Here is a 21,581-nt window from a genome sequence, read left to right on the forward strand (position 1 = left end):
CTTCTGGAGGTTCCGCCTGGAACACGGAGACCACACGCGAGAGGCTGTGCATTTGGCGCCGGTTTCTCTCCGTATTTGTTGTGTACCTCTAGCATACAAACAGTAATTTTCATTCAATTACTGACAATATCAACTGACAAGAGAACCTCTAATGGTTTATTTCTTGACAGTTTTCTAATTTAGTTAGCAGATCTTGTTAGCCTGTTCGTTGGTTACTGAGTTTCTACTATACTGGATTTCCCAGATTTGGTCACTCGACCATAGCATGACATCACCTGTATATAAATTTACAGCCACTCTCGGGGATCATCTTTACACTGAAGTGTAGCGAGTACTTTGGGTGCTGCATTCATCTCACCCTTACCTATATTATTCACGAATAATGAGCAGGAATAGTGGTTCCCAGTGATACATAAATATCTATTACTTTTCTGCCACGATTGTGCAACGAGACGTATGTAGGAGGAAGTAATTCCTCCTGATTTTCATTCAGGATAGCAATGTCATTAGCGAATCGTATCATTGATATGCTTATGCCTTGAATTTTAAATCCACTCCTGAACCTTTCTTTTATTTTCATCATTGCTTATTACGTGTACAGATTGAACACTAGGGATGAAAGACTACATCGCTGTCTTACACCATTTTTAATCCCAGCTCTCTGTTCTTGGTCGTTCACTCGTATTATTTCCTCTTGCCTCTTGCACATACTGTATATTACCCATCTCTCCCTAAGGCTTACCACTATTTTTCTCAGAATTTCGAACATCGTGCGCCATTTACATTGTCGAACTTTTTTTCTAGGTCGACAAATCCTATGAACGTGTTTTCATTTTTCTTTAGTCTTGCTTCCATTATCAACCGCTACGTCAGAATTGCCTCTTTCGTGCCTTTACTTTATCAAAAGCTAAACTGATTGTCATCCAGCACATCCTGAATTTTCTTTTCCATTCTTCTGTATATTACTCTTGCCAGCAACTTGGATGCATAAGGTGGTAAACTCATTGTGCGATAATTGTCGCGCTTGCCGGCTGTTGCAGTCTTCGGTGTTGTGTGGATCATATTTTTCCGAAAGTCATATCGTAAGATGCCACACTGACACATTCTACACACCAACGTGAACAGTCGTTTTATTGCCACCTCCCCCAATGATATTGGAAATTCTGATGGACTGTTATCCATCCCTTCTGCCTTATTTGATCTTTAGTCCTCCAAAGCTCTTATAAATTCTGATTTAATATTGAATGCCCCATCTCTTCCAAATGGACTCCTGTTTCTTCTTCTATCACATAAGACATATCTCCCCACTCATAGAGGCCTTCCATGTACCCTTTCCACCTATCCGCTCTCTCCTCTTCATTTAACAGCGGAATTGCTAGTTTCACTCTTAATGTCACGTCCCTTGCTTTTAATGTCAGCGATGGTTATTTTGACTTTCCTGGAAGCTGAGTCTGTCCTTCCGACAATCATCTCTTTTTCGATTTCTTCAAGTTTTACATACAGTGATTTTGTTTTAGCTTCCCCACATTTCCTATTTATTTCATTTCTAAGAACTTGCATTTCTGTATTCCTGAGTTTCCAGGAACGTTTACGTGCTTCCTGCTTTCATCGATCAACTGAAATGGCTCTTCTGCTACCCATTGTTTCTTCGCAGTTACCTTCTTTGTACATATGGTTTTCTTTCGAACTTCTGTGATGAGCCCTTTCCTCTTCACCTGTACTGCCTACTGAGCTATTCCTTGTTGCTGTATCTATAGCGTTAGAGAACTTTTATATCGTCATTTCTTAGTACTTTTGTATCCCACTTTTTTATATATTGATTCTTCCTGACTAATGTCTTAAATTTCAGCCCTCTCTTCATCACTACTACACTATGTGTTCAAAGTATCTCGACACCTGGATGAAAATGACTTACAAGTTCGTGGCGTCCTCCATCAGTAATGCTGGAATTCAGTATTTTCTTGGTCCACCCTTAACCTTGCTGAAAGCCTCCACTCTCGCAGGTATACGTTCAATAAGGTGCTGTATGGTTTGTTGGGGAATGGCAGGCCATTCTTCAAGGAGTACTGCACTGAAGAGGTATCGATGTTGGTCGGTTAGGCCTGGCACGAAGTCGGCGTTCCCATACATCCCAAAGGTATTCTATAGGATATAGGTCAGAGCTCTGTGCAGGCCAGTCCATTACAGAAATGTTATTGTCATGTAACCACTCCGCCGCAGGCAGTACATTATGAGTAGTTGCCCGATCGTGTTGCAAGATCCAGTCGCCAGTCTAGAATTTTTCTTCAACATTGGAAAGCAAGAATGTGCTTAACACATCAATGTAGACCTGTGCTACGATAGTGCCACGCAGAACAACAAGAGGTGCAAGCCCCATCCATGAAACCACGACCACACCGTAACACCAGGGCTCCGAATTTTACTGCTGACACTACACACGCTGGCAGATGACGTTTACCGGGCTTTCGCCATACAGACACCGTGCCATCAGATCGCCACGTTGTATACCGCGATTTGTCACTCCACACAACGTTTTCCCACTGTTCAATCGTCCAATGTTTACGCTTCTTACACCACGCGAGACGTCGTTTGGCATTTACCGGCGTAATGTCTGGCTTTTGAGCAGCCCCTCGACCACGAAATCCCAGTTTTCTCACCTGCAGCCTAACTCTCATAGTACTTGCAGTGGATCCTGATGCAGTTTAGAATTCCTGTGTGATGGTCTGGATAGGTATCTGGCTATTACACGTTAAGACCCTCTGTCGGTGGTCTCTGTCAGTCAACAGAAAAGGTCGGCCTGTACGCTTTTGTTTTATACGTATCCCTTCTCACTTCAACTTCACTATCACATCGGAAACAGTGGATCTAGAGATGTTTAGGAGTGTGGAAATCTCGCATACAGGCGTATGACACAAATGACATCAAATCACCTGACCACGTTCGAAGTCCGTGAGTTCCGCGGAGCGCCCCATTCTGCTCTATCTCGATGTCTAACGATTACTGAGGTCGGTTATATGCGGTACCTGGCAGTAGGTGGAAGCACAGTGCCCCTAATAAAAAAAACTGTGTTTTTGGGGGATGCCGGGGTACTTTTGATCACATGTTTATGTTGTGTTCTGAGTCTGTAGCTGGTCCTGAGTACGCCTTACACTCCACTATCTGATTTCGGAATCTCTGTCTGACCATGATGTAGTGTAGCTGAAATCTTCCCGTATCACCCGGTATTTTCAAGTATAATACCTCCTCTTGTGATTCTTCAAAACAGTATTCACTATTACCAACTGAAATTTATTACAGAACTCAATCAGTCTTTCACCTCTCTCATTTCCTGACCCAAGGCCATATTCTCCTGCGAACTGCTCTTCTACTCTTTCCTCTACAACTGCATTTCAGTCTCCCATGACTATTAGTTTTTCGTCCCCCTTTACATACTGTATTACCCTTTCAATATCTTCGTAAACTTTCTCTAACTCTTCATCTTCAGCTTACGACGTTGGCATGTATACCTGAACTATCGTTGTCGGTTTTAGTTTGGTGTCGATTCTGATGAGAACAACCCTATCACTAAACTGTTCTCAGTAACACTCTCTTGCCCTAACTTCCTATTCATAATGAACCTGCTCCCGTTACACCATTTTCTAATGCTGTTGATATTTACCTATACTTATCTGACCAGAAATCCTTGTCTTCTTTCCACTACCCTTCATTGACCCTCCTATATCTAGATTGAGCCATTCCCTACCACGTTCAAGCTTCTGACCTTCCACATTCGACTCGTAGAACGTTACCCTTTCATTGATTATTGAATCTTTTCCTCATGGTCACGTCCCCATTGGCAGTCCCCTCCCGGAGAGACGAATGAGGGACTATTTCGGTCTCTTTTGCATATGGAGAGATCATCGTGACACTTTTCTCAATTACAGGCCAAATGCTGTTTAATGTTTATTGTCCAATAGAAGTCCTATAATCTATATAATTAATTATATCCTTCCTGGACGAGAATATACGAACAGTAAGAGTCCAGATTGTGACTCATGAAAGACGGCGTATGGAAGATTGGGTCTGGCTGTGATTCGTGCTTGGACCGCTGAAGTTGTTAAGGTGACCACTCCCGTAAAGCGCGAAATCCGTATAGATTTCCGGCCCGACACAAACTTTCATTATTGTCATTCCAACATAAAGCCGCAAGTAGTAGATATTCGGTGCTACGAATACATTTCCTCTGCTATTATGCAGTCTTTCCATTTTAGGTGTCTCCTGGCAAATACTTCTAGATATCGTTTCTGATTCAAGCTATTAATCGCTAATAGGCTAATGTAACAATAATGGGGCGTTCAACCTAACTGTGCTACTTGTACACATCTTATTTAAGTTTAAGGTCAACTGTTGGAGCTGAGTAACCACTCCCTGCAGGTCTTCTTGCATTTCGCTACGTGTAGCAGTTTTCCGTTTAGGGACAACAATTGGTGACAAATTCAGAACAACAGTAAAACTCATACATATTACACTACTGGTTTAGCGCCCTCTGCTTCAGTTAGGTGTGTGTAGTAATAACAGAAAACATTTTATGAACATACTAACTGCACCTGGCCACGCCTTGATTTGGCTCAGTCTACCTAAATGGAAAAGTAAGAAACGTGAAAGCACACGTTTCTAATATGTGTGGGAACTGGTTATACACACATCAAAAAACGTTTTGCATCACGCCGGTTCCCAGAACTTCTGAAGAGAGATGTTCACTGTGGATTTGGTATCACAGACACAGTCCCTTTGACGGTTCAGAGATGTCACTAAACCCGCCCAAAGATGCATGAGCAACGCCTATTAGACGGAGGGGTTCTGACAGCTGATTAGTTCCAGTCATTCCACCAGGAACGAGGTATACGGCTCGTGTCCTCTGTAGTTCAACCATTGCTAGACGGTCAGTAACGCGGTTCGATCTCGTCCGCATTGTTACTTTGTGCCAGGAAGGGCTAACAACAAGGGAAGTGTCCAGGCGCCTCGCAGTGAACCAAAGCGATGTTGTTCGGACATGGAGAAAATAGAGACAGGAACTGTCGATGACGTGCCTCGCTCAGGGCGCCCAAGGGGTACTACTGCAGTGGACAACCGCTATTGACGGATTATGGCTCGGACGAAACCTGTCAGAAATGCCATCATGTTCCATAATGCTTTTCGTGCAGCTACAGGACGTCGTTTTACGACTCAAACTGTGGGCAATACGCTGCATGATGCGCAACTTCATTCCGGACGTCCATGGTGAGGTCGATCTTTGCAACGTCTACACCATGCAGTGCGGTACATGGGCCCAACAACGTGCCGGATGGAACGCTCAAGGTTGGCATCACGTTCTCTTCATCGAAGAGTGTCGCATATGCCTTCAACCAGGAGGCACCCCGGTCAGGCTGAGCGCCTTAGGCACACTGTCCAGAGAGTGCAGAAAGGCGGGGGTTCCCTGCTGTTTTGGGGTGGCATTATGTGGGGTCGGCGTACGACGCTGGTGGTCATGGAAGGCGCCATAACGGCTGTACTATTCATGAATGAGATCCTCCGACCGATAGTGCAACCATAACGGCAGTATATTATAGAGGCACTCGTATTCATGGACGACAATTCGCACCCCCATAGTGCACGTCTTGTGATTGACTTCCTTCATGATAACTACATCGCTCGACTGGAGTGGCCAGACTGCTCTTCAGACATGAAAGCTATCGAACATGAGTGGGATATATTGAAAAGGGCTTTTTATGGACGACGTGACCCACCAACCATTCTGAGGGACCTACTCCGAATCGCCGTTCAGGAGTGGGACAATCTGGTCCAACAGTCCCTTGATGAACTTGTGGATAGTATACCACGACGAATATAGGCATGCATCAGTGCAAGAGGACGTGCTACTGGGTATTAGAGGTACCAGTGTGTACAGCAATCTGAACCACCACCACTGAAGGTCTCACTGTATGGTGGTACAACATGCAATGTGTGGTTTTCATGAGCAATAAAAGGGCGGAAATGATGTTTATGTTGATCCCTCTTCCAATTTTCTGTATAGGTGCCGGAACTCTGGAACCGAGGTGATGCAAAACTTTTTTTTGATGAGTGTACATTCTGATTTCCTTCTCTCCCCATTCTATCCAGCTCTCCCCCCTCCCCCTTTCTTGGTCTTTCTCCCTCACCCTCTTTTTGCCCATCACTTCGTCCCCCTCTCTCTGTCCATTTTCTCCTCCCTTCTTCTGTCTCCTCCTGCTCCCCTCCCTCCCTCCCTCTCTCAGTACATCAACTCCTCACTCTTTGTGCAACTTCTCTGCCTTTCTCTCTATCTCTTCCTGGCCCCTTTCTCTGTACATTTACTAGTCCCCGTTTTCTACATCTGTTTCCTCCCACACATCTATCTCCTCTTCCCTCCTCCCTCTGACCTTCAGTCTTATTTATTGATATTTCAAAATTCAGATTCGCTACTAGTATTGTAATCATTTTAGAATTCAACGTTGTGTCAAATCTCAGAGTAATCGGTGAAGAAGATTTGGAGATTAAGATTCTGAACCCATCCACATTTACATTTTTGTAACGCTTCCCATTTTATTACATATACAGTTGATAGCCTTCCAGAATGATATAAAAACACGTCAGTATTCGAATGCAATGTTTTGTCAAAATTTCAAACAATCATTGAATCATTTTTGGAAATTAGAGCTTCTGAAGAAACGAATATCCAAACTGTGCTTGCACAGAAACTGTAAATCTGGGACAGTTTTTGTCAGAATGCTTTAAAATTTTAACACGACTTTGCATTGGAATACGTATATTTTTGTACACATGTATTTTGAATACTTATAGTATATTACTCAAGAATGCTGTGTCAAGGTTTCAAAGCAATCGGTCAAGAACGTTCGCTGGTACATGGTATTGTATAAATAGAGATTAACATTTTTATTTACATAGAAGATATTAGGGCTAATGAAAAATTAATGTATTAAATATCGCTTCTTTTCCTATGCAACTCTGATAAAACCAATTCATCGCGGCGGCTCTTAAGTAGCTTTCTTTGTTTTAGTTCACGAACTGCATCACTTTCAAACCTCTATACACTATTTAAGGCCTTAGACGCATGATCTTTTGCAAATGTGTTTCTGACGAAAAATCGATTGTGGTAGCTAAAGACGGAGGTTTTTGTTAACCGTGTCTTCTGAGTTTTTGTGGTATTATTTCCATAGCAACTATGTCGCCTAACACATAATTCTTTATTTCTAACCGTTAACTCAAATACCAGTTGTCAAGATTTAGCTTTAGAAACATTTTCATTAAAATTTTGATCCCATATTTCACCCACTGAAGTCCTGAATTTCCAAAAGCTGCTGAAACACGTATATGTTTCAAATTTCATACCCATAAACCAAATACAAATGTTCGTAGTTCTAGCTTTGAAATGTCTTTGATAGCGATATTTAGAGAAAGACGTGCCATGCTCTCTTTGGCCCCCTTGGGACTGACATTTCGAAAAACTCCCTTTTTAAATGGAACCTACAGTGTCAGTCATCAATGTCCTTAAATTTCAGGTTTTTCTACTTAGCAGTTTGGTCTGCACCGTTATGAGCCAGTGAATCAGTCAGGACATTTCCTTTTACAACTGCAGCTGAAACAAAGTGATATTCACTGTCTACAACTAAACTTGACTCTTACAAGATGCAGCTTCTGGATCCATGAAAACCCACAACGACCATCGTGTTGGTTCAAAAACGTTTCTAGCAGTAAATGCCAAAATCACGAACAGTCATCTGTATAATCTACAGACCTACATCCACACACATTTACATTTTCTCTACTTCTTATAACTCATTGCAAGATGCTGTTTAAGCTGTCGATGATACTTGTTCACCGATTCTCATCTATCTTTATTGTAATACTCTAAAAACGTAATGGGAGCCGAAGTATTACGAATTAAGATGCTTAGATGTCTTTTCGTGATTTCATAAGTTGACATGCTGTATAAACTTATTTCTTTTCCATGTTTCAGGCCGGCTTGCAGATTCCAAAGGAGAGCGGATGCTGAGTGGTCGAACACGGAGTTTCCAAATACCTCCTTCGACCCAGAGGTCTTGTTTCCAGAGTCTTCGTTCCGGACTGATTGACTGCTCCAACGATTTAATTGTCAGTGTCGCAAAAAAGTGTAAAACGTAACACAGTGAACAAAGATTTATTTTCGTACGTAGTGAACTACAAGTCTAAAAGTACAAGTACAATTGTAACAAAAATCTCCACATCAAAAGTGTTTTAAATGCGTTATATGTGTGTGATTGTATCGTGGTGCTATCCTCTTCGATAGATTCTTTTTCAGAGGCGAAGCCAACAACGTAGTTCCTCTCTTTGCAAAGAATGCTTTGGGTACTCTAAGGTCTAGACAGACTCACATACATTTAAGAATTGCGGCATATATGTTCCGTTGTCATTCTAGTAAGAAAAAGAATTAGCCAGCCCCTACTAATTCAAATCCTTTTGAAAATATCTTTGTTCTATACGGTTCGAATTTGACTAGCACATTAATGTTCGGTCAGACGTTCCGTTAGCGAGATCCATAACCACTTGTCTTTGTAGCTGGACGCAGTATTATTGTGATTGATCTGTGTGTGACAACTCCTACGATGGGCAAGTACATTACGATATCGTCCCTTGCTCTTCTACCAACGCGCTCTGTAATATTTCACAGGATTAGGCTAAAAAGATGGACAGTAATTTAGAAAAGAAATTGTTTTTGTGTACCCGTATTACTATTGTGTGACGAAAGCTAAATCGAGGAAATTTAAACCCTTTAGTATCCACAAACAGTTTTATTAAAGACATCCATGAGACTTAGGTGTTTATAACTACCTGTGTTATGTATAGTGTCGATGTTACAGCTCACTCACTCCTTACTGTGAAAGACGACAGACTTTAAGCGTATCAGTGACTCGCTCAGCTCGGGGACAGTTCCCGTAGCCGCAGTTAACAACTACAGGGTGCTGACCGAGCCCTTCTCTTTGCCGCAAGACGCGCCCCCTGGAGTTCAATCAGAGCCCCAAGTGTTACACAAGAAGGGTTGAGCTCCAGTTCGACTCGCGTCTCCCGGCAGAGACGAATATTTTTGTAACTCCATGCATCCCCTTTACCCGCTTTGTATCCTGTTTATCGTGTAGCTACTTGATCAGTTCGTTTTGAACTGTGTGTTGCGAGTGAAATTACACTTTGAATTTTAAGAATGTTTTCGTCTCTATAAATGTGAATAATTACTATGTATATACAGACGATGTATGTAAATCTATGTGTATAATTGTTATTGAAATAAATGTGTAACTATTTCGTTAAGAATGTTTCATTCGGATGACTTGGACAGCTTATCCTACCTATTCTGAAACTCATTACAGATTGTATTTGTCAGCTAATGTCGTAGGCCATCTGCAGTTAAGAATTTGTGCCACTGTTGTATGTCCCAACAAAAACCACGCCACATACCGAATAAGCAAAACTACAACGACATGTTGGGAATTTTTAAGTCAAAAATTTTTCGAGAGTCGATTAATAAAAATGTAGAGAGCGGCTACGATGGTGCTTTTTATGCTTCAGTTGTTCTGCATAGTGTCGCCAGACTTGGCTACAAACCACTGAACGTGCTTACGACCTTGTGGAACTGTCAGAAACTTCCTACTTTGCAATGTTGTTCAACGCACGCGCCACATTGGCTTCAATGTCAGTTACATCGTGAAAGCGTTAACCCTTCACTCTGATTTCTACACCTTTATTTGCGACTCGTATCGGTAACACCAAATTTTGTCATCCGTGATGATTTCTTTTCGAGGGAGGCTCTGTCCGCATTTTTCGTTTCAAGGAAGTCGCGTCAGATCTTTGTATTCTTGCTATTGCCTAGGAATCAATGTGTACCGGACAAATTTTACACACACCTCTTTCTCCCTTTGATACATTCTGTGAAATGTCTTCTGCACTTGATATAGAGATGTTGCTCCATTGTGATTCATGACACGACTGTTTCGACACATTTTGGTCACACTGCGACATTATTGCGGTGAGCAGATCACAACCCTACTCCCAATGTTCGTAGTTTTAATAGTAACTGGCATTTTTTTTTACTTCTGGAGCATTTTCACATCAACTGACACACACACATCTCACATATCACTAAGTAGTGAGGTCAGCTATCCCACTTAAAATTTCCAAACTGTTCGGAAAAATTCTTCGGAGATCAAATCTTAGACCTAAAGCAACCCAATGCGCAATCAATCTCAGTAATTGCAAGTCCACAATCAATCATAAAATGAATTCAGTATTTAACTGACGTAAAAATACGACGAAGTATCACTGCTCAAAAATATTCTCAGAGTTAAGCCGTACTGGAGGCATTAAATACAAGTGCCAGTCATGAGACGGTTTGCAAACAATTTTAAGGTTTACCTTATGGAAAAATATATTTATGTGCCAGCCTAGTGCACTTGGTGGACACATTCTTAGTATTTCGCGGTACTGGATTAGAAAACAACAAGTTTCAAAATCACTGCTCATAAAAGTTCACCATTGAAACTAAACGTGATTTGGTCGTTGCTGCAACGGACTAAGCGCTAATTCCTGATAAAGTTGATGCCCACCTATTTGTGATGTCGCTGAACTACTAGCCAAATGAACGATTTATCATTTTTTGCAATATTTAAAATACTAAATGCTACTTTACAAGTGGCTCTGAGCACTATGGGACTAAACATCTATGGTCATCAGTCCCCTAGAACTTAGAACTACTTAAACCTAACTAACCTAAGGACGTCACACAACACCCAACCATCACGAGGCAGAGAAAATCCCTGACCCATCCGGGAATCGAACCCGGGAACCCGGGCGTGGGAAGCGAGAACGCTACCGCACGACCACGAGATGCGGGCTGCTACCATATATATATTTTACATAAGTAGCTTCCTTAGTATTAATGAATTTGTCCCTGCTGGGACTACTTTCCCTTGTTTCATTACAAAAAAGTTAGTAATAAAATAAAAAGAACATAACACATGCATATATAATTACTCTTACCATTATCTGCTAGCAATATTTGTGTTGTTTATGTAACAGGTTTTTGTGGCTCAGAATGCATGTTCCGCAGTGTAGTTCAAATGTATACAGTTTAACAAACTTACATTACTGTCTCTCGATAGTGCTCATTGTGCCCTATCCACAGACACTTCGTTATGAAAATCTAGCTATGCGTTCTGAGATGTTAACTTTACAGCAATATTTTATACGCTATATCTTTAAAGTTAAATATCTTTAAAAGCACTTCTCAGATTAAAGGCACATAGCCCTGGTCTATGGATAGCGTTTATGAATGGTAAGGCAGTCGTTATCTAGCATCTTTCGTTCAAATGGCTCTGAGCACGATGGGACTTAACTTCTGAGGTCATCAGTTCCCTACAACTTAGAATTACTTAAACCTAAATAGCCTAAGGACAACACACACGTCCATGCCCGAGGCAGGATTCGAACCTGCGACCGTAGCGGTCGCGTGGTTCCAGACTGTACTATCGTCTTTGACTGGCAATTAAACGTCTTGGGCCCCTGGTTCGTAAATCGTCACAGCTTGAATTTTTAATGAAAATAATCAACGCTGGCCAAAGATTTCCGCTTAGGAAGCCACCCGCGTTCAGCCAATAGCCCTGTCAATGAGGGCGGAGGAACGGGTAGAGGTTCAGAGAATTCTCTTGCCACTGGGATTGCAAAACGATCTAAAAGGCGGAATAGTCAGCAGTAATCAACAACATTAAGATACGGAAGGCAATGAAAACTACTGATATAAGAGACATATTGTATCTTCACAGGACATGTGGTCCGTAATTACATAAATGTCATAATTATTTCTCCATTGGCAAAAGAATTCAGACCATTCTTCAATTCAGATCTCCGGTAGAGGATTGTCAAGGTGAAGGTGGCCATGAGAAAAAGACAGAATAACCGACAAAAGCGTAACGTTCTACGAGACGAGGCGTACAATGTCAAAAGGTTGAACTTGATATAAAAGCTAGAAAATCTGAAAAGGTAAATTCTAAGCCCCAGTCTATATACAGTGGAGATCAGTGACAATGTTGCCTGGACAGACAAGTGTCGGGTAGTTGAAATAACGGGAGTATGATTCCTTAAGAATAGGAAAGAGGGGCAGGGAGTGAATTATTGTGAACAGTTCAGCGATACTGTTGTTCTCATCAGTGTTGACAGGAAACCAACAAACGATAGTTTAGGTATGCGTGCTGGCGTTGCATGAAGAAGATGGAGAGATACAGAATGTGTATAAAGATTTTGAACGAGTTTTTGCCAGCTAGCAAGCGTTACGAAAGCTAGTGGACAGAACACAAGTGTTTCTGATGCCGACTGTGTCCGTCAATGCCTTCGTTCTAGACATGCCACTATATATCGGTGCTGCCTGCAGACTCTTCGGTTCGCAGCTCCACTTAGCTCAGCCGACGTTAGCTCTCTAACGGCTGAGCTAGGACAGACGCGCCCACTGTCACACCAACACAGAACAAGCGCGTTATGTTGCGGGTGTTTTTTTATCAGTCTCCAACTGTTCGTGAAGGGCTGCACCCTCTCAATACGACCACTGCTTGACACTGACGGCTCACAATAGACTGGTTGTTTACAGTTGTTAGTCTGATATCGTAGTATCTGAGCTGACGTCGTTTATACGCCAGGTGTAACATCAGTCCTGGAACTTAACGAACGAATAATTTCTTAAACGTGAAGAATACATAACGAACTCTTCATCATATTGCGAATCATATCACCCAACTAAAATGCATCCCAATCGCATTGCAAGTGACTTCTCTGCATGACCAACGCCTATCTTCACCGTCAATGTGCGATTAACATTACAGACGGCAGGCGGCAACACTAGCAGTGGAGGATATATAAAACGTTAAAGAAGGACCAGAGGCGGAAGCATTTCCGAAACGACTATGGCTGTAAACTGTACGTGTGATGCCGTGATTACTGTCAGTATAACGTGTATGGCAAAATAACGGCACTATCCAAAACCTGCGCCTGTGGCGTACCATCGGCCTTAGATGAGCGGGTGAACGATGGTTGCAGAAATGTTTACAGGCGAACAGACGTGCAAATGTTAAGCAACTGACCGCCCAGATGAACCAAGGAGCTACCAACAGTGTCTCCTCAACAACCATCTCGTCAGCGTTGCTGCGTTTCAGCCTCTGCAGCAGGCGCCAGGTTTATGCACCCGCGCTGACTGCGGTTTATCGGCGACAAAGGCTGTAATGTACACGCCAGTACCTCAACTGGATGTCCACTGAATGGCGACAGGTGGCGTCTTCAGACGAATCACGTTTTTTGCTTCACTGGACGGATGGCCGTTGGTGTGTGCGGCATGAAACATCTCTAAGCAAACACTGAAACGTTCCCATTGAAAAATTAGGAATAAGTGTGCCAGTAAACTTCTACGTAATTTGATACAGACAGAGCTGAGTAAAACTGAACGTACTCAGACAGTTTTCTCTTTACTTATTCTAGTCATCACTAAACTGACACCCAATATTTTAGCGCAACGCAATCTGACTTCCAATAATCCCTACGACAGGCCAACCCCGACTAACGATAACCTATTACTTTCATGAATCACTTACCTCACACAAATCTTCGTTACTCGAACTCCTGCAATACAGCGAACGCCAATACTGCCAGCTAAATAAAAGATTCTAACTACTGAAGTCACTAACTGCTGATAGGCATAGTTAGCAAATGAAAGATTTTGGTGGAGAACGAACTATGTATTTACCTTAATAGTGTTCGAAAGTATAATTTTGTGACATATAACTAAACAAATTTCCTTTTCCAGACGGACATACGTCCAGATCGTGCTCACATGGTAATCTGTCAAACTCTGGCATCTCTCTCCCGACATACATCACTACTCGCGGCTCACCTCCAACTGCCCAACGCTACGCGCTGTTCACATCCTACGGCCGCAGGTTCGAATCCTGCCTCGTGCATGGGTGTGTGTTTAAGTAGTTCTACGTTCTATGGGACTGGTGACCTCAGATATTAAGTCCCATAGTGCTCAGAGCCATTTCAACCATTTGTTCACATCCAACGGCCTAACACTACACAATCGAACATTCCACCAATGAGTCAAACCAGCCCCAGACTGAACACAGCGTAGTCAGCGATTTTTATACAGAGCACTACGTGGCGTTACCAACATAAAAACCTAAACAGCCTACTTGCAACACCTTGAGACAATCTTCGGCAGGGTAGGTCAGAGGGGGGAACGTTATCGTATGGGGAATCTTTTTATGGCGTTCCCTGGGTGACCTCGTCATTCTGTAACGCACAACGGATCATAAAAGCATGCATTTAACATTGGATACGACATTCAGGGTTTTGACAGGTGGCCATATTAATGGCACTGGAAAGTTACCATATACATTAACAGAAACACCAGGCGAAGTGAAGACTATTTGACTAATTCTTAGTAGTGTTATCTACGTCTACGTCCACATCAATACTCCACAAGTCACCGTGGTGGGTATCTTGTACCACAATCACCCGTTTCCTTTCCTGTTCCACTCGCAAATATGCATACACATATGCAAATGCGCGCTGACCAGTAATTATTTTTTAAGAACATGTTTACTTAAATGATACGATATCCCTCTACAGCTTCCATCACCACCGAGTCAACCCTACAGCAAGTGAGCAATGTCTCGCAGTGTGCAACTGGAAAGGTCACGTGCAATGAATTGTATGAATGTGACATACCATGACTTTGAAACCTGTACTCTGTGTTCTTCATTTCTTTTCCTTTCCCGTTCTCAGAGGTAGAAAGGGATTTTTGAGTAGTGACCCACTGAAGATGTAGGGACTTTTTAGAAAAATACCAGGTGTATTGCTAGTAGGACAGAGCAGTTCGGGCACATGCCTTACAACCAAGGGAAACCTCTCGAAAACCTTGGTCAGAACTAGTGGATGGCAGCTTTCAAGATAACATTCTGAAGGAAGACTTTCTAACAGGAGTACGTCAACCGTAAAAGCGTTTTAATAAATGAATAGAGGACTGAGAAAGTAAAGTGCAATTATGACGCTTCGAAGACATACTGGCTGGAGACGACAATCGCCGTACACGACAATTGACGAGGAGAATATGATGCAACGTGCATTTCCTGAAACTGTAAAACAGGACATCTCAGCACTTCATTAGAAATGAGACGAAGTTCTATTATGGAATAAGGAACCGTTTCTGCAGAGAGATAGACGACAAAGGCTTCCTTTCTGCAAATTCGTTAATGGTAATCAAGTACAATGACAGCATTGTTCAAAATGAATCAGATTCAGGCAAGGAATTAAATTAGCGAATGTTGATGTAGTGAATTCTTAAAAATTCCACGTAGGGGGAAATGCAATCCCAATGGGACCTAGTTTTGACACAGTGGATTCCAGATTCGTCTACGAAGAGCCGAAATTTGGCTCAGAAACCACAGCCTTCAATTCCCACAATATGTACGTGACACCTAATCAGTAAGGGGCTGGTTCGTGAACAAAAGTGAAATCTTGAAACTTTTGTCAGTTTCCTAAATATTGTAACTTAAAGAATAAAAGTTGTAAGCCCATGTAATGCTTACCAACTTTTTAATAAATCTTTTGATAATAATATGATAGATCAACCAAAGCTTTTGGTCTTACACATTTTTCTTAATTGCACTCTGTATTGTAAGTGAAATAAAGCATTTAATAATTTATGTACAGCTTATGTACACCATATCTCCAAACAAAACAGAGTAGAAAATTCATTATTTTTCCCACAAGTTATTCCACTATTCTGTTTCAAGTACACTTTTGAAAAGATGTTGACGTCGTAAATTATGGATAATTTATTTTAATAATGATTATCAAAAATATCACTAATTAACTCATAGTTCTTTTTCAAAAATGCTTTAATTTTCATATTTAAGTCAGCTTTTTGTTAAGAATGTTTTAATGCAGAATAACAAAATTTCAGTCCTCTATCCTCAATAGTTTTAACCGAAGAATACGAGAACACCAAAAAAGGGAACTTCTGGTAAATTCAAAGTAAAGTTAAAGCTGGTTTCTCTGCCTACCCTGCTAAACACTAATGACTCCCAGGTGCATATTCACCTTGTTTCTGGTGTTGTTCTCATACCCTTTTCTTTGTTAGACTATTTATTCTTATTCTGGCTTCTCTGGTGGCTTCCAACACTGCTATCTCGACTTTTAACAGTTTCTAGCGCTCAATGGCAATTAAAGTGAATTGCATATTTCGTACATCAGTCACTCCAGTGAAATTCCATAGTCATAATTCTTGGCACTGCACCATCACTGAAACATAGCAGGGCATGCAGAATACCTATTTTTAAAGTATTTAGTAATACAAGAACAGTTTCTGGTAGCCGTTTCCATAAACCGTTGCTAAAACTCTGTTTTGGTTTTGAGCGGTACCACGTACTTACTGCAAGAATAATCTAGTGCCTCTACGACAGTAGGGACTAAAAGCTCACGGGGTGCGGTCACGTGTGGAGACACTTCGAAGTTCCTCTAATTTTGGGGCATTCTATGGTACAGTTTTCTCAAAGTGAACTTGTTCTTGTTTACAAAACTACAGAGAGTCTCTTCAGACAAGGTTTAAAAATTAATTTTTGACATTTATTCACTAACTTAGCCCCCCTTAAAGTCTTCGTTGTGTCCGATTTCCATTGTTCTATCCATTCGCCGGCATTAGTTCCTTGAAAGTCTCAGTTTTCCTAGACAACTAGCATCCATGTACAGTAGGAGATGGTGAACAAGGTGAGAAAATGATGGTCACACCCTTTTTGATCGTACCCAGCCTCCACGAGAATACAACTCTTACATGCTAACTGCGGAACACATCACGCTTTAAGTATGAAGTCTATTTCAGTGCCGAATATTCCGCAATACAAAGGTACATGCACATATATAGGTCTTTCCTTTGTAGCTGACACAAAATGAGTCTCCCCTTCCCTTGCAACAAATTGAAAGATACATGTTTGTTTGACACTTTCATTTCTTACTATTACATGTTGTTTCTAATGGACCTATGTATTTGTCTTTGCTGTACTCTGTTCGAGTCTGCTATTATCAGCTTCTAATAATCAATATAAGCACTGTAGCAACGTCTTTGCAGCTATTTATTTGCAGATGTTCATTTGGATATCTTGTAAGACCTCAAAATTTTCGTATATATATGGCGCTTTCATGACCGATTGCTTAATGAGATATTGTTTTCTTTTAAATTTGTGGTAATGTCTTCAGTAGCCACTGGAAGTAAAAATTGTGCCATTGTTTATAACACCAAATGTACGTTTGCGGCAATTTTCAGTTTATTTATATATGCTTTTATGTCCACATACGTAATATTTTCTGTCATACCTTACACGCTTCAATGCCTTTGAGCTTTGATTTTGTCACTGTTAGTAATCTGGTTGTAGAACTTACATAAAATTCCCTTTTGATACTGGCGGATGCACAACATGGAATTGTGTTAGCATGAGGTGCCCTCTAAGGGACACAGGCGCGTTATCTGTAGCTCATGCTCTGCTACATTTGGTTTCTATCTGTGAGAGTGGAAAGTTGTGGCACCTGATATATCATATGCATGTCTTGATATATGGCATTTACGACTGCCCCTTGAGCTTATATAATTGCAAATGGTATGCAATTTCTCTCCTGTTTTGACATACTTGATTTTTTTATTATGTTTATACCTGTGTGAACCTTTCAACTGGGTGTACTTGCATTTGTGTTATGGGTTGAGTTTGTAATACCAAATATTAATTGCTGGTAGGTCACCATTGGATGGGCTGGACCTGAAACACGTTGTGAATGCGGAAACAGAAAAAACTCCAAAAACAGCTATGAGATTTATTGACAACCAACAAGCATTTTTGGAGTAATTTTTACTATATTTGTCATGGTTGCCTACTTCTACCAGAACTTTTAGTCTGAAATAAATATTCTATAAGTAACTGAACGAGGTTACTGTTTCCTTGGTATGTGAAAAACGTACAGAGTGAAAGCGCAACCTATTATTCCATACCGTAAATGGTAGATAGGGTACTCTACTACGTTTTAGCGAATGCTGGTAAACGAGAGGAGCAGGTCATGTACGCCGAAAGACATCAGTGCCGCATTTTGATGAAAAAAAAAACAATGTGATCACCATGCTCTTCAATCAACTTGCAGACAGCGGATCATCCGCAGCAGAGCAGAATGCATGCCGTACACAATAGGAGCCAAAGTATCCGGACGCCTCTATCAAAAGCGCATTGTGCATTAAATGTCACGATAGGTAGACCCACTTGTATAAAAGAAGGTCGGGAGTACTGTGTTGTTAGTACAGAAGAGGTAACAGCAGAATGGGCTGCTCAGGAGAGTTCAGTCACTTCGAAAGTGGATTAGGATTGGTGTAACACATCCACCAGGCTGCTGGAAACCGTCTTAAGATGACCAAGTTGAATGTTAGTGATGTAATTGCGAAATGTAAACGTAAATGAATAACAACAGCTAAACCAAGACCGGACAGACATCAAGTACTGATCTACAGGGGCCGTCGACATTTGCGGAGAATGGTTGTAAAAATCACATGAAATCAGCGAAAGGAGTGTGTTTCACATTGCTACGAACAGTTCATCTACAACACTGACTGTAAGCAGGGAATTAGAAGGAATGGGGTATAACGGTAAAGCAGCTCCTCATAAGCCACATATCCCTATCGTGGGGGGTAAGTGATTTTTTAGAGGGTGTAAAGAGCGACGAAATTTAACAATGCACTCTTGGAAACGAATTAGTCTCCATCCTTCGGAAGGGATCGGGTTTGGTGAATGTCTGGAGAATATGAACTGCCCTAATATATAGAGCCAATAGCAAAGTACAGAGGAAGACGTGGTAGCTTTTCGCAAAACTGTCATGTAACATAGTTCGTGATCTTATATAATCTTCTCCTTTGGTCAGTATAGTCGATTTCTTACGCTCATCTTAACTGCAGGCAACATTCAGTGCTAATAGTGACTGCCCAGCTAATTTCTATTCCCTTCTTTTATTTCTGTGACTGTGTTGTTATTGCCCTGCTGACCACAAAGCTTTCCAGCTGGCACTGGCGTCGCAAAAGTTTACTTAAAGGGACCAAGACTGGCTATAAATATATTCAGTGCCGTGAGCTGCCATCAGTGCAAATGGCTGAAGGTGGCATGCCCTTAGTCCACTCTCGCACTCTTTTTAGTCCAATGGGACAGCCATCTGTCAAAGAAAAGTACTGTTTGAGACACTAGGAATAATTATTTCAGGAATCTAGATCACGTGTGGCTTTCAGAGACAGTACAGACTGAGAAAGACTGCCTGAGAAAGGCGTCCTGACTCAGCAATCAAAACACAAACGAATGGTCGTTTCATATCATTGTAATAGCGTTTCTCATACGTTCTTTTGCGTTTGTTTGTGTGGGGCACATGCCTTTTGTGTGTGTGTCTATAAGTTAGTCTTTGAATTAGTCTGCTTCAGAACTCGGCCATGAAGCGAGAGAATTTTTCTGAGTTCCTCTTCATGAAGCGGTAGCATTCGCCGACAACAGAAATAGGAGTTTGTTCAACTTATTTACAAAGATATTATTGGACGGAACCCGCAATGTCTGCTGCTGGTAGCTGGTGAGATACATTCTCTGACATAATTACGAAGTTTGAAAGTGTTTATATAGAGAACACGTGTTGCTGATTGATTGTGGAGTTAACACTCTTGCTGATAGGAGAACTAATAGTAATGTGTGGCTGTTGGGAGTTCGATGAGATGGTTCTTATGTCATACAGAAGAATGGCTTCACTTTAGTATTGATTACAGAATGCAAGTTTGAATCAGAAATCCCAGCGGTTAACCCAACTGTCTTCTACCTGCATATGCATGGTAAGAATGGACGGCGCTGTAATCGCAGGGATGAAACTTCCCCTTAGAAAAATTAATGAATTGCTATGCTGATAAACCTCTTCATTATTTGATGTTCAAATAGGCGAGCAGAACTGAACATACTTAGACATTTCGTTTTTTCCCTGTTCTGATCAACACTAAACTGACACACAATATTGTTAGCGCAACGCAATCTGACTTTCAACAATTTCTACAAAAGAATGGCCCTGACTAACATTAAACTATACCTTTTACATATCACTTACCTCACAAAAATCTTCGTTACTCGAACTACTGCAATACAGCGAGCGCCACTACTGCCAGCTAAATAAAATATTCAAACTACTGAAGGCACTAACTACTGATAGGCATAGTTAGCAAATGAAAGATTTTGATAGAGAATAAACAATGTATTTACCTTAACAGTGTTCAAAAGTCACAATATCTATATCAGTCAATAATATCCAATATTAGAAATTTACTGTCTCTGTCCAGGTCATCCGCTCTCAAAAGTCCGCCATCTCACTCCCCACATCCACCACTGCTGGCGGCTCACCTCCAACTGCGCAACGCTACGCGCTGTTCACATCCAACTGCCCAACACTACAATAGCGAATATTACAACAATGCTAACCAGCCACAGACTGCACACAGCACAGTCAGTGATTTTCATACAGAGCGCTACGTGGCGTTACCAATATAAAAACCGAACCAGCCTACTTACAGAGGCACAATATTAATTAACCCCTGTCTGGTACTAATTGCACATTTGTAACGTTTCACAACCAGCTAGTTTCTTCCATCATGCACTTTCGTGACCTCAGTCGTGTCTGTACTTGTTTCTCCAGATTCTTTCCTTCAGTCATTAATTTTTCTTGTAGTCATCGACCTTATCCATTCATTATCTTAATCATTCTTTTGTCATGATCTCCGAGTAACAAGCGGTTTACTATAACAATCACGTTTATTATCATAAAGCATCACAGACATAAATAAAAATAAGGAAAAAAACATTTATTTAATACACAAGGGTTATAACTGTGAAATTTATTTCACAATTTTAATCCCTTGTGTACTAAATAAATGTTTTTTCCTCCTTTTGCTTATGTCAGTGATGCTTCATGACAATAGACGTGATTGTTATAGTAAACCGCTTGTTCCCCTTATAGACAGATGATCCTTCCTTTCATTAATACATCTATGTGTAGAATGATACCCATATTTCTGTGCTTGCGTAGGCCGTCTTTATTATTTATCACTGAATGAAATGTTTCCTTTTGTGCAACATTGTCATTTCCTTAATACGGTCCCTACGGCTCGGCCCACCAAATGTCCATATGCAATTATTTCCAACCCACCGCCATGAATTCCGGCGACATCCCAAAATCGAGGAGGTGATTATTACGTCAAATTCTAAGCTGTTCAAGGCACAAAAATATGTATTGATTCACCCTGAGATAAATAATTGAAATATTTCATTACTTCCGTTGGCCCATCTGTGACCTGATTACAGTTTTTCATGCTGGTTTTCAATTTCTTAGGTCATCCTGTGTCCCAATGGTTGTGCTGCGCTCTTTCAACGGCAGCCGCTACAGAAAACAGGTCACTTATTGTTGGACATTAA

At 41.2% G+C, this 21,581-nt stretch overlaps 1 protein-coding gene across 1 annotated transcript in view; it reads left to right on the top strand.

Annotated features, from left to right (window-relative positions):
• LOC126355883 (neuropeptide F receptor-like) overlaps window positions 1-9,334 on the top strand; it is a 555,809-nt gene extending 546,475 nt beyond the window's left edge. Inside the window, exon 5 of the mRNA XM_050006386.1 lies at window positions 8,015-9,334. The gene's annotated coding sequence lies outside the window, so the exon portion shown is untranslated. The remainder of the gene's footprint in view (window positions 1-8,014) is intronic.
• Window positions 9,335-21,581: the final 12,247 nt, after the last annotated feature.

This window comes from Schistocerca gregaria, chromosome 3 (assembly GCF_023897955.1).
Source record: "Schistocerca gregaria isolate iqSchGreg1 chromosome 3, iqSchGreg1.2, whole genome shotgun sequence".
NCBI classification, from domain to species: domain Eukaryota; kingdom Metazoa; phylum Arthropoda; class Insecta; order Orthoptera; family Acrididae; genus Schistocerca; species Schistocerca gregaria.